General features: G+C 45.2%; 1 protein-coding gene and 1 long non-coding RNA gene across 2 annotated transcripts in view; one reads left to right on the top strand and one right to left on the bottom strand.

Moving 5' to 3' along the window:
• LOC310682889 (kazrin-like) overlaps window positions 1–12,952 on the bottom strand; it is a 215,738-nt gene that overhangs the window by 137,574 nt on the left and 65,212 nt on the right. The gene's annotated exons all lie outside the window — the stretch shown is intronic.
• LOC310682977 lies at window positions 9,994–12,731 on the top strand. Its single transcript, XR_014514230.1, has 3 exons — window positions 9,994–10,693; window positions 11,142–11,274; window positions 12,594–12,731. It is a non-coding gene; the product is annotated as an uncharacterized lncRNA (long non-coding RNA).

The raw sequence follows: 12,952 nt of genomic DNA, 5'->3' as shown, positions 1-12,952 counted from the left end.
GCTTAAAAAAAACCCATGAACAATATTCCAATGCTACTTAACGCCACATGGAATTAATTTATTTTTTTGAAAGGCTGAAATGTGCATTGTTGAAGGTGTAAGAGAATGAAGGAAGAAGTACTGGATATTATACGAATAAGTACAGACTATGATCTCCCAAGAAACCCTCAAATAGCTCTCTTGATATTTCACTCTGAAGTCATAGCTGAGTGGTACACTGCTAACAACAGCAAAACCGTGTATTGCACAAAATATAGAAAAATAAAGGTTCCCCTACTGTAATTGATGGATTAAGGAAACCTGGCAAACTATCTTAAGGATAAAACTTACATACATCCAGAGGTACCACTGTATAAGAGAAATGCAATACATAATAATCAAGAAAACAATTTTTTTGAGAGGTGCGCCTTGTTTTCAAATCTCTGGAATGATAATGTTAATTGTGGCATTTCCCCTTTTAATTTATTCACGGTACTGTAGGATTTATTTTGTTGTCTCTTTCCCTGATGCACATGCTCTCACCTCTTCTCTTTGATTCCTTTCCCCGATACATAATGATTTTGGCTACAGATTGCACAAATAATACAACATAATATTAGTAACATCATTTTAAAATGTAAGTGGACCGAACAAAATCTCTGAGCCCTGCTGGACGAGGTCCAAACACTCCATTTAGTTCAGCATCTTATTCCAATGGCAGCCAGCAAGATGCTTCCGGGATGTCCCAGGGAGCAAGGTGTCTTAAACCATCGCCCTCTTTTGTGGCTGGCTCCTGGCATCTGATATTCAGGAGTATACCTGTTTCTGGACATGGGAATTCCACTTGGGGATCATGGCTACCAAGCCTCTATAGAGGTTCCCTCCATGATGCTGAACGATCCTATTATTACACTCGCTGCAGTTAGAAATTAGCTGCACTTGCTTATAAATGTCTGAAACAGTCAAGGGGGGAAAAAGACAATAACCCCAAAATAAACACAAGGCAATCATGTCAAACCTAGTTCTCTTACACTCTGCAATTACGCGTGACGTTTGGTAAACTGCCACGCTGTGATCCACCGTATCCCTCCTCCGCTCATTTCTCCTTGGCAATCAGCCTGCTGCGCCGCTACACGGACCGGACACCCTCTTCCTCCACCGTACAAGAGCTGATGTGATTACAATCAGCTTCCTTTATTCTCATAAACTCACAATCATGGCAGATCAGCAGCTCAAACTCCCCAGAAGCCGAAGGAACGTGCTCGTTCATGCAACTCTGAGAGAAACTTCCCGTTTCCAAAGCAAGCGACCTTGACGAATCGTGCGTTCGCAACCTGAAGCAAAAACCGGTTTGAACAGAGAAGCAGTCTTCTAGCATCTCTTGGGCTCCTCCACCCAAAAGGGAATGGTATAAAATAATAATAATAATGTTCCTCTGCATTATCATCTCTACACCACTTGTTGCAAATAAACCACGGCATGCAATCTGTGTATATATGCAAGGAAACGTGGAACTGGAAGAAATTCTCTTGTGTTAGCTATGGTAAATGACTACTACTACTACTACCACCACGCGGGTGGCACTGTGGGCTAAACCACAGAGCCTAGGACTTGCTGATCAGAAGGTCGGTGGTTTGAATCCTCGCGACGGGGTGAGCTCCCGTTGCTCGGTCCCTGCTCCTGCCAACCTAGCAGTTCGAAAGCACGTCAAAGTGCAAGTAGATAAATAGGTACCGCTCCGGCGGGAAGGTAAACGGCGTTTCCGTGTGCTGCTCTGGTTTGTCAGAAGTGGCTTCGTCATGGTGGCCACATGACCTGGAAGCTGTATGCCGGCTCCCTTGGCTAATAAAGCAAGATGAGCGCTGCAACCCCAGAGTCGGCCACGACTGGACCTAATGGTCAGGGGTCCCTTTATCTTTACTACTACCAGCAAAATTACCAACAATTATTTTCAACTGGCATTTTAAGCAAGCTTTTTGGGTGTCAGAGTTATCTTTGTACCTCTTTCTTAACTGCACTACACATCCCTTATAAACTATGGGGTTAACAGACCCTCCAAGTGTTCCTATTGTCCAGGGACGGTCCCGGATTTATAGGAGCTGTCCCGGTTTCTGATATAATCCCAGAATGTCCCACTTTTCCTTAGGATGTCCCTATTTTCATCACAGAAATGTTGGAAGGTGTGGAGTTATGTGACTCCAGAGTCAAGCAGATGAGTAACTATACAACCTTTAGAAGACATCTGAAGGCAGCCCTGTATCCCTATAGTTTTTTAAAAGTTTGTTGTTTTATTATGTTTTTATATATGTTGAAAGTTGCCCAGAGTGGTTGGGGCAACCCAGTCAGATGGGTGGGATAATAATAATAATAATAATAATAATAATAATAATAATAATAATGTGAGGATGATGAAATAGGATGTCCCTATTTTCATTGAAGGAATGTTGGAGGGTATGGGTTAAGCAGTACATAAATTGTTGTAATAAATAAATGCCCCCTCTTTTTAAAACCTTCTCCAGACTAAAAATGCTCTTTAACTCATTCCCTACTGGACTTGTTTTCCATCCTTTCCAACCTATACTGGACCAAATGCTCTGGGTCTAAGAAAGCCTCCAGGTTTCTGAATCTGGAGAAACCCATTCGATTCCTGAGTCCCAACACTTTTCCTCAGGAAATATGGGCCAGACTGAGTTAACATTTACTTTTCATTTTCTCAGCCGTCTCCCTTTCTTGGTGTTTAAACTGGGAATGCTAAAAAGCTTCCGCAAGAGCTGTGCTTGTGCTACCTAGCAAAACTGTTCCTGCCGAGAAGCCCTGTGACTTCAGGCAATTGCGCATAGTTCCATAATCCGAGAAGGCATTTTCGGGTAAGTAAACATGGGAGACGAAACATCCTTCAAATTGCAAAGGTTATCAAAACAGAAGAAATCTGACAAACACCATTTTTTTTTTACTGTCTCTCTTGTTAATACCAAGTGGTAAAACCATCCATCTGGAGAGGGAGAGAGATTATATATTCTTTCAGGAGCAATAAATCAAAGGCTGTAATGGACATTTGCTTTGTTTTGACTTGTCCTTTCTGTAACTTTAACTGGGTTTTAAGTGGTGTAATGACAAACTGGCAGGGTAGAGAACCTCAGGTCCACCTCAAGCCTCTTCATCAGGTTATTGGGGTTTTCCTCAGGCCACGCCCCTTTGCCCTGGCCACACCCACACTGGCCCTGCTTGGCACCTCCCCCCTTGTTTGTTTCTCCCTAGCTCAGAGGTTCCCAAACTTATTTGGCCTACCACCCCCTTTAAAAATAATATAATAATAATTACTTTGTGCCCCCCTGGAAATCTGCCCTCTTTAAGCAAAGATGCAATGACAAATTTGTGTTCTTTTACGTATATCTATATTTCTCCCTACGTCCTACAACATAGTAAAGAAAGCTGTTGTAAATAAGACATCTTGAAATTATAAATTTTTTTTTTTAATCAACCATAGCAACATTCGCATTACACACAGAAAATTAAGATAATGAAGGATAATACAGTTGTACCTTGGTTCTCGAACATCATCCTAACCGGAAGTCCATTTGACTTCCGAAAACGTTCAAAAACCAAGGTGCAGCTTCTGATTGGCTGCAGGAGCTTCCTGCACTCAATCGGAAGCCATCAATTGGACGTTTGGGTTCCAAAGAACGTTCAAAAACCGGAACACTTACTTCTGGGTTTTTGGCGTTTGGGAGGCAAAACATATGACTACCAAGGCGTTCGAGAACTAAGGTATGACTGTATTAAAATAAAAATTTGAACAGCATTTAAAATAATCCTAATGAGAAGGATGAACTTGGTGTGCTGCTATCAATGTTTTCGTCTCTTTTCGGCTCTCTTTTCGTCAGCAGCATTCTTTTGTTGTTGTTTAGTCGTTCAGTCGTGTCTGCCTCTTCGTGACCCCATGGACCAGAGCACGCAAGGCACTCCTGTCTTCCACTGCCTCCCACAGTTTGGTCAAACTCATGCTGGTAGCTTCGAGAACACTGTCCAACCATCTCGTCCTCTGTCGTCCCCTTCTCCTTGTGCCCTCCATCTTTCCCAACATCAGGGTCTTTTCCAGGGAGTCTTCTTTTCTCATGAGGTGGCCAAAGTATTGGAGCCTCAGCTTCACGATCTGTCCTTCCAGTGAGCACTCAGGGCTGATTTCCTTAAGAATGGAGAGGTTTGATCTTCTTGCAGTCCATGGGACTCTCAAGAGTCTCCTCCAGCACCATAATTCAAAAGCATCAATTCTTCGGCGATCAGTCTTCTTTATGGTCCCCCTCTCACTTCCATCCAGCTCTCACTTCCATTCCAGCATTCTTAAATCACTGCAATTAGCTATTTGCAGTTGGGTTTCTTTTTTTTTACTTCACCCAAGCTCTGTAAAACCCCTCGCCTCCAGCCCAACCGCTAGTTCCAGGGAATGCGTTGTTGCCATCCTACAATGGTGCCTGACCTGGTGGCAAGTGTCATTACACAACAGATGAAACATGTACGGTGTTTCAATTTTTTTTCTTCCCTTCTCTCCTTTCTTTTTGTTTCCACCACCCCTTGTTTTCATTCAACACCCCCAAATTGCACCCAAGACTACCACTGCTCCCCCAGATCATTCCAGCACCCCCACCCCCAGAGGTAGGTATTTCCCACTTTGGGAAACACTGGCCTAGCTGGAATGCATCCTTGAACTCTGATAATACCTCTTGCTTGCCTCGGCGGAGGATGTGTGAATGTAAATAGAAACTGTCCTGGTGTACAAAGCTAAGACTCAAAGCATGTCTTGCTGTGCACACTTTTGCCTCTGTGTCCCCCCCCCAACTGCCATGTACTCCCCACCCAGGAATGTGGCAACCCCTTCCTTTCACACCTTCAGCATTCAGTCTAGGGGAACGTATATGCAATCCAGGCTACAAAAATCATAAGGGTGAAAAAGAGAACGCACCAGACAGATCCTTTCTGCATCATTTTAAAGGCTGAATGCAAGAGCTCCTGAGGCAAATTCCCTCCTCCTTACATTACATTACAAAGGCTAGCTTAATTTAACAGGTTATAAAGTTCCACTGTTTTCTGACTATCAACTTTTATTGTAGGGCATAAATTTTTTTTCTAATGAGATATAAATCGATGAGAGAGACACATTATCATAAAGACAGCTTGGTTTCACCATTTGCAAACTACAGCATCAAGGCTCTCTGGTGGATCTATCTGTCTGTCTATCTCCAATAACAACCAAAAATAATTCGAAGGAGGATAGGGTAAAATATACTCCATGGTAATAATGTTATCATCATTTAGGTGGAGTTCGGCAGCAGCGAACAGAAATGAAATGAATAAACTCACCCAAAAATTTGTCTCCCTAAAATTTTTGATGTTGAATATTTATTGGGTATTCTCTGAACCAGGTAGCCAGAGTGGTACCTTTCAGAGGATCTTGGGAGGCCAGCTCACATCACCATCAGCCAGAGTAGTCAGTTGTCAGAGGTGATGGTAACTGTGGTCCAACAACACTTAGAGGCCACCACAAATACCTTAAGTTCTTCCTTTCTCATCTTTGAGCAAGTTTGACCACCAAGGCTGATCTCCGAGACACTGTTCTGAATTCCTCTACCGTAAGTAGGAGGCTGCTTTCAGTCACTTAAATAAATATTGCCAACGTTTGAGCATTTCAATGCTAGAAAAACTTCTGGATTTTCTGCTGTTATTATTAATATTTCAACTCGCTTTGTTACAGCTCATTAGAACATGGAAGTGGCCACTGAGACCACATAACACTGGTCCTGCAAGACCGACATTGGCTCCCAGTACATTTCTGAGCACAACTGAAAGTGTTGGTGCTGACCTTTAAAGCCCTAAACGGCCTCGGTCCAGTATACCTGAAGGAGCGTCTCCACCCCCATCGTTCAGCCCAGACACTGAGGTCCAGCGCCGAGGGCCTTCTGGCAGTTCCCTCACTGCGAGAAGCAAGGTTACAGGGAACCAGGCAGAGGGCCTTCTCAGTAGTGGCGCCCGCCCTGTGGAACGCCCTCCCTTCAAATGTCAAGGAAATAAACAACTATCTGACTTTTAGAAGAAACCTGAAGGCAGCCCTGTTTAGGGAAGTTTTTAATATTTGATGTTTTATCATGTTTTTAATATTCTGTTGAGAGCTGCCCAGAGTGGCTGGGGAAACACAACCAGATGGGTGGGGTATGTATAAACAAACAAATTATTATTATTATTATTATTATTATTATTATTATTTCTGCTGCTAATGACCTTAACCAAACAGTAGGGTATGCACCCCTGAAGTAAACAAAAAAAATGATGTTTGTGTTTGAAATCCAATGATAAATGGAGTATCATTGGATTTCAAACACAAACATCATTTTTTTGTTTATTTCAGGTTAAATGAACTATCTGAAATTATTATTTATATTCAGTACCATTTGATAAAGTGCAATGGCATTTCAGTATTTAACAGCCTTTGGTAACAGGAACAAGGAGAAGCAGCCCAAACACTCCCTCCTGCAGAGGCTGATGGCCAACAGAGGGGGAGGGAGATGGCAGATGGTGGAATGAGCTCCCATCCCAGCCGGAGTGGAGCCTGGGGGCCACCAGAGGGCATCCAGCGACTCCCTGAAACAGGTGGCATGGGCATTTGATTGTTGCGCTCTGGTGTGCAGCAAGGAATGGCTTCCATTAGAGCGTAAGACCAGGGGAGGCCAGGTGAGGTTCAGGTGGGATGCTGGCTCATCCCATGAGAGGACTGGGATCGAAGGGCTCTCTGTCTGAAACCCTGGAGAGCTGCTATCAGTCACAGCAGACACTACTGAGCCAGATAGACCAATAGTCTAAACTTGGATAAGGCAGCTCCCCATGTTCTGCCCTAACATCTATTTTCAGCCAATCGCTCTCTGCTCCAAAATTTGAAATCCAGTTCTTGCTTCAAATGGCAAGAAAAGAGATTGTAAGTTAACATCAGGAAAAAGTTTCTGATTGTAAGAGTTGCTCAACAACGGAACGGCCTCTCTTGGACTCTCCTTCATTGGAGGTTTTTACGCAGAGGTTGGATGGCCATCTGTGATGGGAGCTGTAGCTGTGGTTCCTGCATTGCAGGGGGGTTGGGCTAGATGACCTCTGGTGCCCCCTTCCAACTCTAGAATTCTATGATTGTGTTGACCACAATGCCTCACCTACAAGGCTTCACTTTTCTAAGAAGTCCTGGGGCTTGAGTTTTAATAAAGGGGTCCTGGGCGGATAAGAGAATTAGACCTAAACGTGGGTAAGGGATGAACGCTCACCCCACAAAAACGGAGATAAAAGATAAAGGCTTTACCCCTGACCATTAGGTCCAGTCATGGCTGATTCTGGGGTTGCGGCGCTCATCTCGCTTTATTGGCTGAGGGAGCCGGCATACAGCTTCCAGGTCTTGTGGCCAGCATGACTAAACCGCTTCTGGCAAACCAGAGAAGCACATGGAAACGCTGTTTACCTTCCCACCAGAGTGGTACCTATTTATCTACTTGCACTTTGATGTGCTTTCAAACTGCTAGGTTGGCAGGAGCAGGGACAGAGCAACGGGAGCTCACCCCGCCGCGGGGATTCGAACCCCCGACCTTCTGATCGGCAAGTCCTAGGCTCTGTGGTTTAACCCACGGCGCCACCCGCGTCCCTAAAATGGAGATAACTAACCCTTAACTACTTTTTCAATGCCCCCTCTCCAATTTTCCTTCCTCGTCCTTTAGTCCCTTCCATATGTGTGTTCAAGCAGCCTCGAACTGTTTACCGATGCTAAAGACAAGCTTCTCTCGGGGCCAATTCACTCAACAGGACTGCCAGGGAAAACGTTAAGAAATTAATTTGGCCTACAGCAACATGTCAAAGATATGGGGGCGGGGGTTGAAAAGAGGGGAAATGTGGGAGGGGGGTTGGGGAGCCAACACAACAAAAGCCAGGATTCAGCTTTAACTAGAATGTCAGCTCAGTGGAATGCAGAATGTCAAGACCGGAGTAATGACAAGCAACTGCAAACTGGTTATTATCTACTCTTTCCATGGAAGGGGGGGGGGGGGTTGAAAATAACAGCTCATTAGGAAACCCCCATGAGGTTAAAACAGCAGACATAGTAAAGGGGAGGGGGCAAGGGGGAGGAGAAAGAAGGTATTGTTTCTGGAAAAACATCTTCGGCAGCTCATGGCATCTCATGGAAAACAGCTTGCTTCTCCTCCTAGATGAGGGTAATGTGAGGGAGGGGGGCCGAGACAGAAGCAAGGGGAGTGGGGGTGGGGAAGGAACACCCCATCACCACCACTGTGCTCACCATCTTCCATCAAACCCCTACCTATGGCAAACTACTGCCTAACCGCATCCAATACAATGGTACATCGGGTTACAGATGCTTCAGGTTACAGACTCCGCTAACCCAGAAATAGTACCTCAGGTTAAGAACTTTGCTTCAGGATGAAAACAGAAATCGTGCAGCGGTGGTGCAGCAGCAGCAGGCCCCATTAGCTAAAGTGGTACCTCAGGTTAAGCACAGTTCCAGGTTAAGAACGGACCTCCAGAACAAATTGAGTTCTTAACCTGAGGTACCACTGTATTCTGATCCTTCTGCAGGTGGTGAATTCTCCTTCCTTGGGGAGGCTGGAGGATCATCTGTCAGGGATTCTTCAAGTTATGATTCCTGCATTGCAGGGGGCGGGTTTGGGTTGGACTGGATGACCCTTGGGTCACGGTTCTCTGGAGCAAATCACCTGTGATGGCTCTCAGAACTCAGCAGGGGCTCTTGCCTCCGCACTCTGCTCGGAGGGAAGTGTCTGGTCGGCTAACGAGGGAAAGCGTGTTGCAAACCTCCCCGAGATCTACAGATGAAGGGTGGTATGCAAATTAAATAAATAAATGACAATAATAAAATGGGATTGCACCCTACATGGTTCTCCGTGGTCTGATCTTACGCCCTTATTCCTTTTTTGCAGGTCCAGATATGAGAAGTGCCCATCTGACAGGAAGGCTAAGGCAATATAATCGTGTGAGGGAACCTGTAACACAGCCTTCTCCAACCTGATACCCCACAGATGCTTGCACTATAAAGGTAAAAAAAGTAAGGTAAAGGACCCCTGGACGGTTAAGTCCAGTCACAGTGACTATGGGGTTGTGGCACTCATCTCGCTTTCAGGCCAAGGGAGCCGGCGTTTGTCCACAGACAGCTTTCCGGGTTATGTGGCCAGCATGACTAAACCGCTTCTGGTGCAATGGGACATCGTGACAGAAACCAGAGCCCACAGAAATGCTGTTTACCTTCCTGCCACAGCGGTACCTATTTATCTACTTGCACTGGTGTGCTTTTGAACTGCAAGGTTGGCAGGAGCTAGGATAGAGCAACTGGAGCTCAACCTGTCACAGGGATTCAAACTGTGGACCTTCTGATTGGCAAGCCCAAGAGGCTCAGTGGTTTAGACCACAGCGCCACCTGCAATCCGCTTGCACTATAACTTCTTGTCCATTAGAGCAAATGGGGCACCAGCCCCCATCCGCCTGCCTTCTTGCATAAGAACAATTCAGGAGGAGGTAGCACTATTTGCCAGTTTTCTCCTTTTTGGTCCCTTAGTGCTGGCCTTGTAGAATTTGCAGCAAGGGCAGCAACAGAACTAAATCCACCTGTTTCTGCCTGCTGTTGGCTCTGGCGCCACCTACTGCTGGTCTCCCTGCCTTCTGCCCTATCCGTCCCAATGGGACCAGCCAGCGCTTAGAATGGAATAGCTTCTACTCATGCCACAGGACTGCTCCCAGTCAGTGACAGCTGGGATAGCTCAGTTGGTAGAGCACGAGACTCTTAATCTCAGGGTCAACGCTTCAAGCACCAAGTTGGGCAAAAGATCCCTGCATTGCAGAGGGCTGGGTTAGATGACTCTTGGGGTCCCTTCCAGCTCTAAAATTCTATTTTATGATTCTATTGCTGTGCCCACCCAAATCTGCTCTGCAGTTTCCCCGAAACTTGAAGACAAAGCTTTCCCGTTGTTATTGTCATTACAAGATGTGCATCACTTTGGGAGACAGTATTTGTACAAAAAGCTGGATAGAAACCTTAAGAAATAAAACGGGTTTTTTAATAAAAACCCGGCACAAACAGCATCTTGAGGCAATTGCATCCCACAATCAGATCACAGTCATACCTTGGTTTTCAAACAGTTTAGTTCTCGAACGTTTTGGCTCCCGAACCCCGCAAACCACGAAGTGAGTGTTCCGGTTTGCGATCTATTTTTGGAAGTCAAATGGACTTCCAGAATGGATTCCATTCTACTTCTGAGGTACGACTGTAATGCCCTTTTTTGGCAGAGTTTTATCAAAACATATGCGTAAGATGAGAGGAAGTCAAAGTAGGAAATGAATTGAGTGAACTGGCACTGTGGCAAAGCACACATGCTCCACTTCCAGGTTTAATTTTGGAAATTATCGCAGCTCAGGGAGAATTCAGAAAGACTGGAATGCCCAGCATGGAAAACAAGGAGAGGAGTATTGAGAAAATGGAATAGAGTAAATTGCCTCTGTGCACCACTGTGACATCAGCAGCCAGCGCAACAACCCTCACACTCACCACAGACCTATTTGCATGCAAAGCAACCAGCTTGCCACCTGCTCAGAAAATGGGCGAAGATTGCTGGCTGCCTTTAACAGGTTTGCAAGCAAAGATTCGAGAATGACCCTGGACATAACAGAGGTGAGCACAAACAAGGACAGAGATTGTCGGGGTGGGGTGGTGGGGATAGGATCTAGTGGAATCAGTGTCAAGCATGACAGCAAACAGACAACAAGAGCCAAAAGATAAAAAATTACTATACAGTGGTACCTCAGGTTAAGTACTTAATTCGTTCCGGAGGTCCGTTCTTAACCTGAAACTGTTCTTAACCTGAAGCACCACTTTAGATAATGGGGCCTCCTGCTGCTGCTGCCGCTGCCGCTGCCAGAGCACAATTTCTGTTCTCATCCTGAAGCAAAGTTCTTAACCTGAAGCACTATTTCTGGGTTAGCGGAGTCTGTAACCTGAAGTGTATGTAACCTGAAGCATATGTAACCTGAGGTAGCACTGTATTGTGCTCAACACGCACATATGAAAGAATAAATACGTAGAAAAATATGTACGACATATAATGATATATATGTTACAGCTTGCAGTTACAGCTAGTTGGAGGAAGAACTGCCAAAAATGATCCAAGAAAGACTCAAACCTTGTGTTGCTCGAGATGAGAGGATAGAAAACTATCAAGATGCCTTAGCTGCACAGGAGGATGAAAAACAAGGGCCAGTACAAATGCCAGCTGAGGCTTGGACAACTGTTCAAAGCATTCCACGTTTCCCACCTATGCTTTCTTCTGGGCACACCGAGACACAGAGCAAAAATATTAATCCATCTTGCTATATATCCGAGCTGACAGTTACCAGACTGAGTCTGATCAGTCAGAACAAAAGGAGGGCAAGAACAGGAAATGCTAATTAAGAGATACATACCCTCTAGAAATTTGTCAGATGAATAACACAAGTATACGTATTTCGCAACCGTGTTGAAACTCGGGAAACCATGAATATAAAGGCATAACAAACTGAGATATGCAAAAGCGAAGGAGGTGGGTAGGTCTAACAGTGGGCCTATGCAGCACTGCGATAGCAGAGATTTTAAAAATAATAAATAGTGCGGTGCAATGGTTAGACCAGTGTTCCTCGAACTTCGGCCTCCAGCTGTTGTTGGACTACAACTCCCATCATCCCTGACCAATGGTCCTGCTAGCTAGGGATGATGGGAGTTGTAGTCCAACAACAGCTGGACACCTACGTTCGAGAAACACTGTGAGACAAAGGCTAAGATCGCTTGGGTTGAAATACCTATTTAGGTGCAAAGACCAAATGGGGGCGGGGAGAGTGTAGAGTGAATAGAGAAAATGTGGATAATGTACACTTGGATCCTTTTGAGGGCCTGAGGCATTTCAAGCTGTTAAATTAAACAAGGTGTTTTTATGTTTAGGAAGGAGTAGGGATGGAACAGCACATCTGTAACAGCCTCCATCAATAAAGAGGGGAGTAGGGTAACATGGCCAGATGTGGGTGCTTTATAATTTTGACACTCCCTGCAAGTACCGTATTTTTCGCCCTATAGGACGCACCGTCCCATAAGGCGCACCTAGTTTTTTTGGGGGGGGAATAAAGTGGAAAAAATTATTTTCCCCCCAGGCGCAGGGCTGGGGCGGGGGAAGCCCGAGCTTCCCCCGACCCCAGCCCCCAAACAGGCAGCTCTCTGCAAGCCGTGGGAGCCCAGCGCTGGCTCCCACTGCTTGCTGAGAGGTCCGCGAAGCCTGGACGCGCTGAGCTCAGCGCGCGCAGGCTTCAGCATGCAGGCAACTCTCTGCAAGCAGCGGGAGCCCAGCGCTGGGCTCCCGCTGCTTGCGGAGAGGTGCACGAAGCCTGCATTTGCCCCATAGGACGCACACACATTTCCCCTTCATTTTTGGAGGGGAAAAAGTGCGTCCTATAGGGCGAAAAATATGGTACCTCTTGAGAAGTTTTATATTCTGTACAGTCGACTTACCCAACTCACCTCCTTAACATCCCTCTTAAATTATGTACAGGATTTGATGGACATACAGAGCTAAAGACTTTGATCCTGTACTTGAGAGTAGATGCCAGGCCTAGACCAGGTAGCTCCTTCAGAAGGAAGAAGCCTCTGTCAAAGAAGAAGAAGACTGGCAAAATAAACTTTTGAACTATGCGGGACAGATTAGATAACTTGAAACCCAAGAAAGAAAGGACTCTGAATATTTTTTTTAAAGCGGTAAACATTTATTGCATATTCTGTAAGCTTTGTGTGCAGATTTATACACTGGTATAACTTTTAAAAGTCACTTGTATTAAGATGAAAAGGGTTTAAAATCAGATTATTAAGAATATAAGGTTTTATGGACATGCATGAACAAGTATTAAACGATGA

This window comes from Podarcis tiliguerta (genome assembly GCF_965153285.1).
Source record: "Podarcis tiliguerta genome assembly, chromosome: 8".
NCBI lineage: Eukaryota > Metazoa > Chordata > Lepidosauria > Squamata > Lacertidae > Podarcis > Podarcis tiliguerta.
This window is presented reverse-complemented; position numbering and strand designations above follow the sequence as displayed.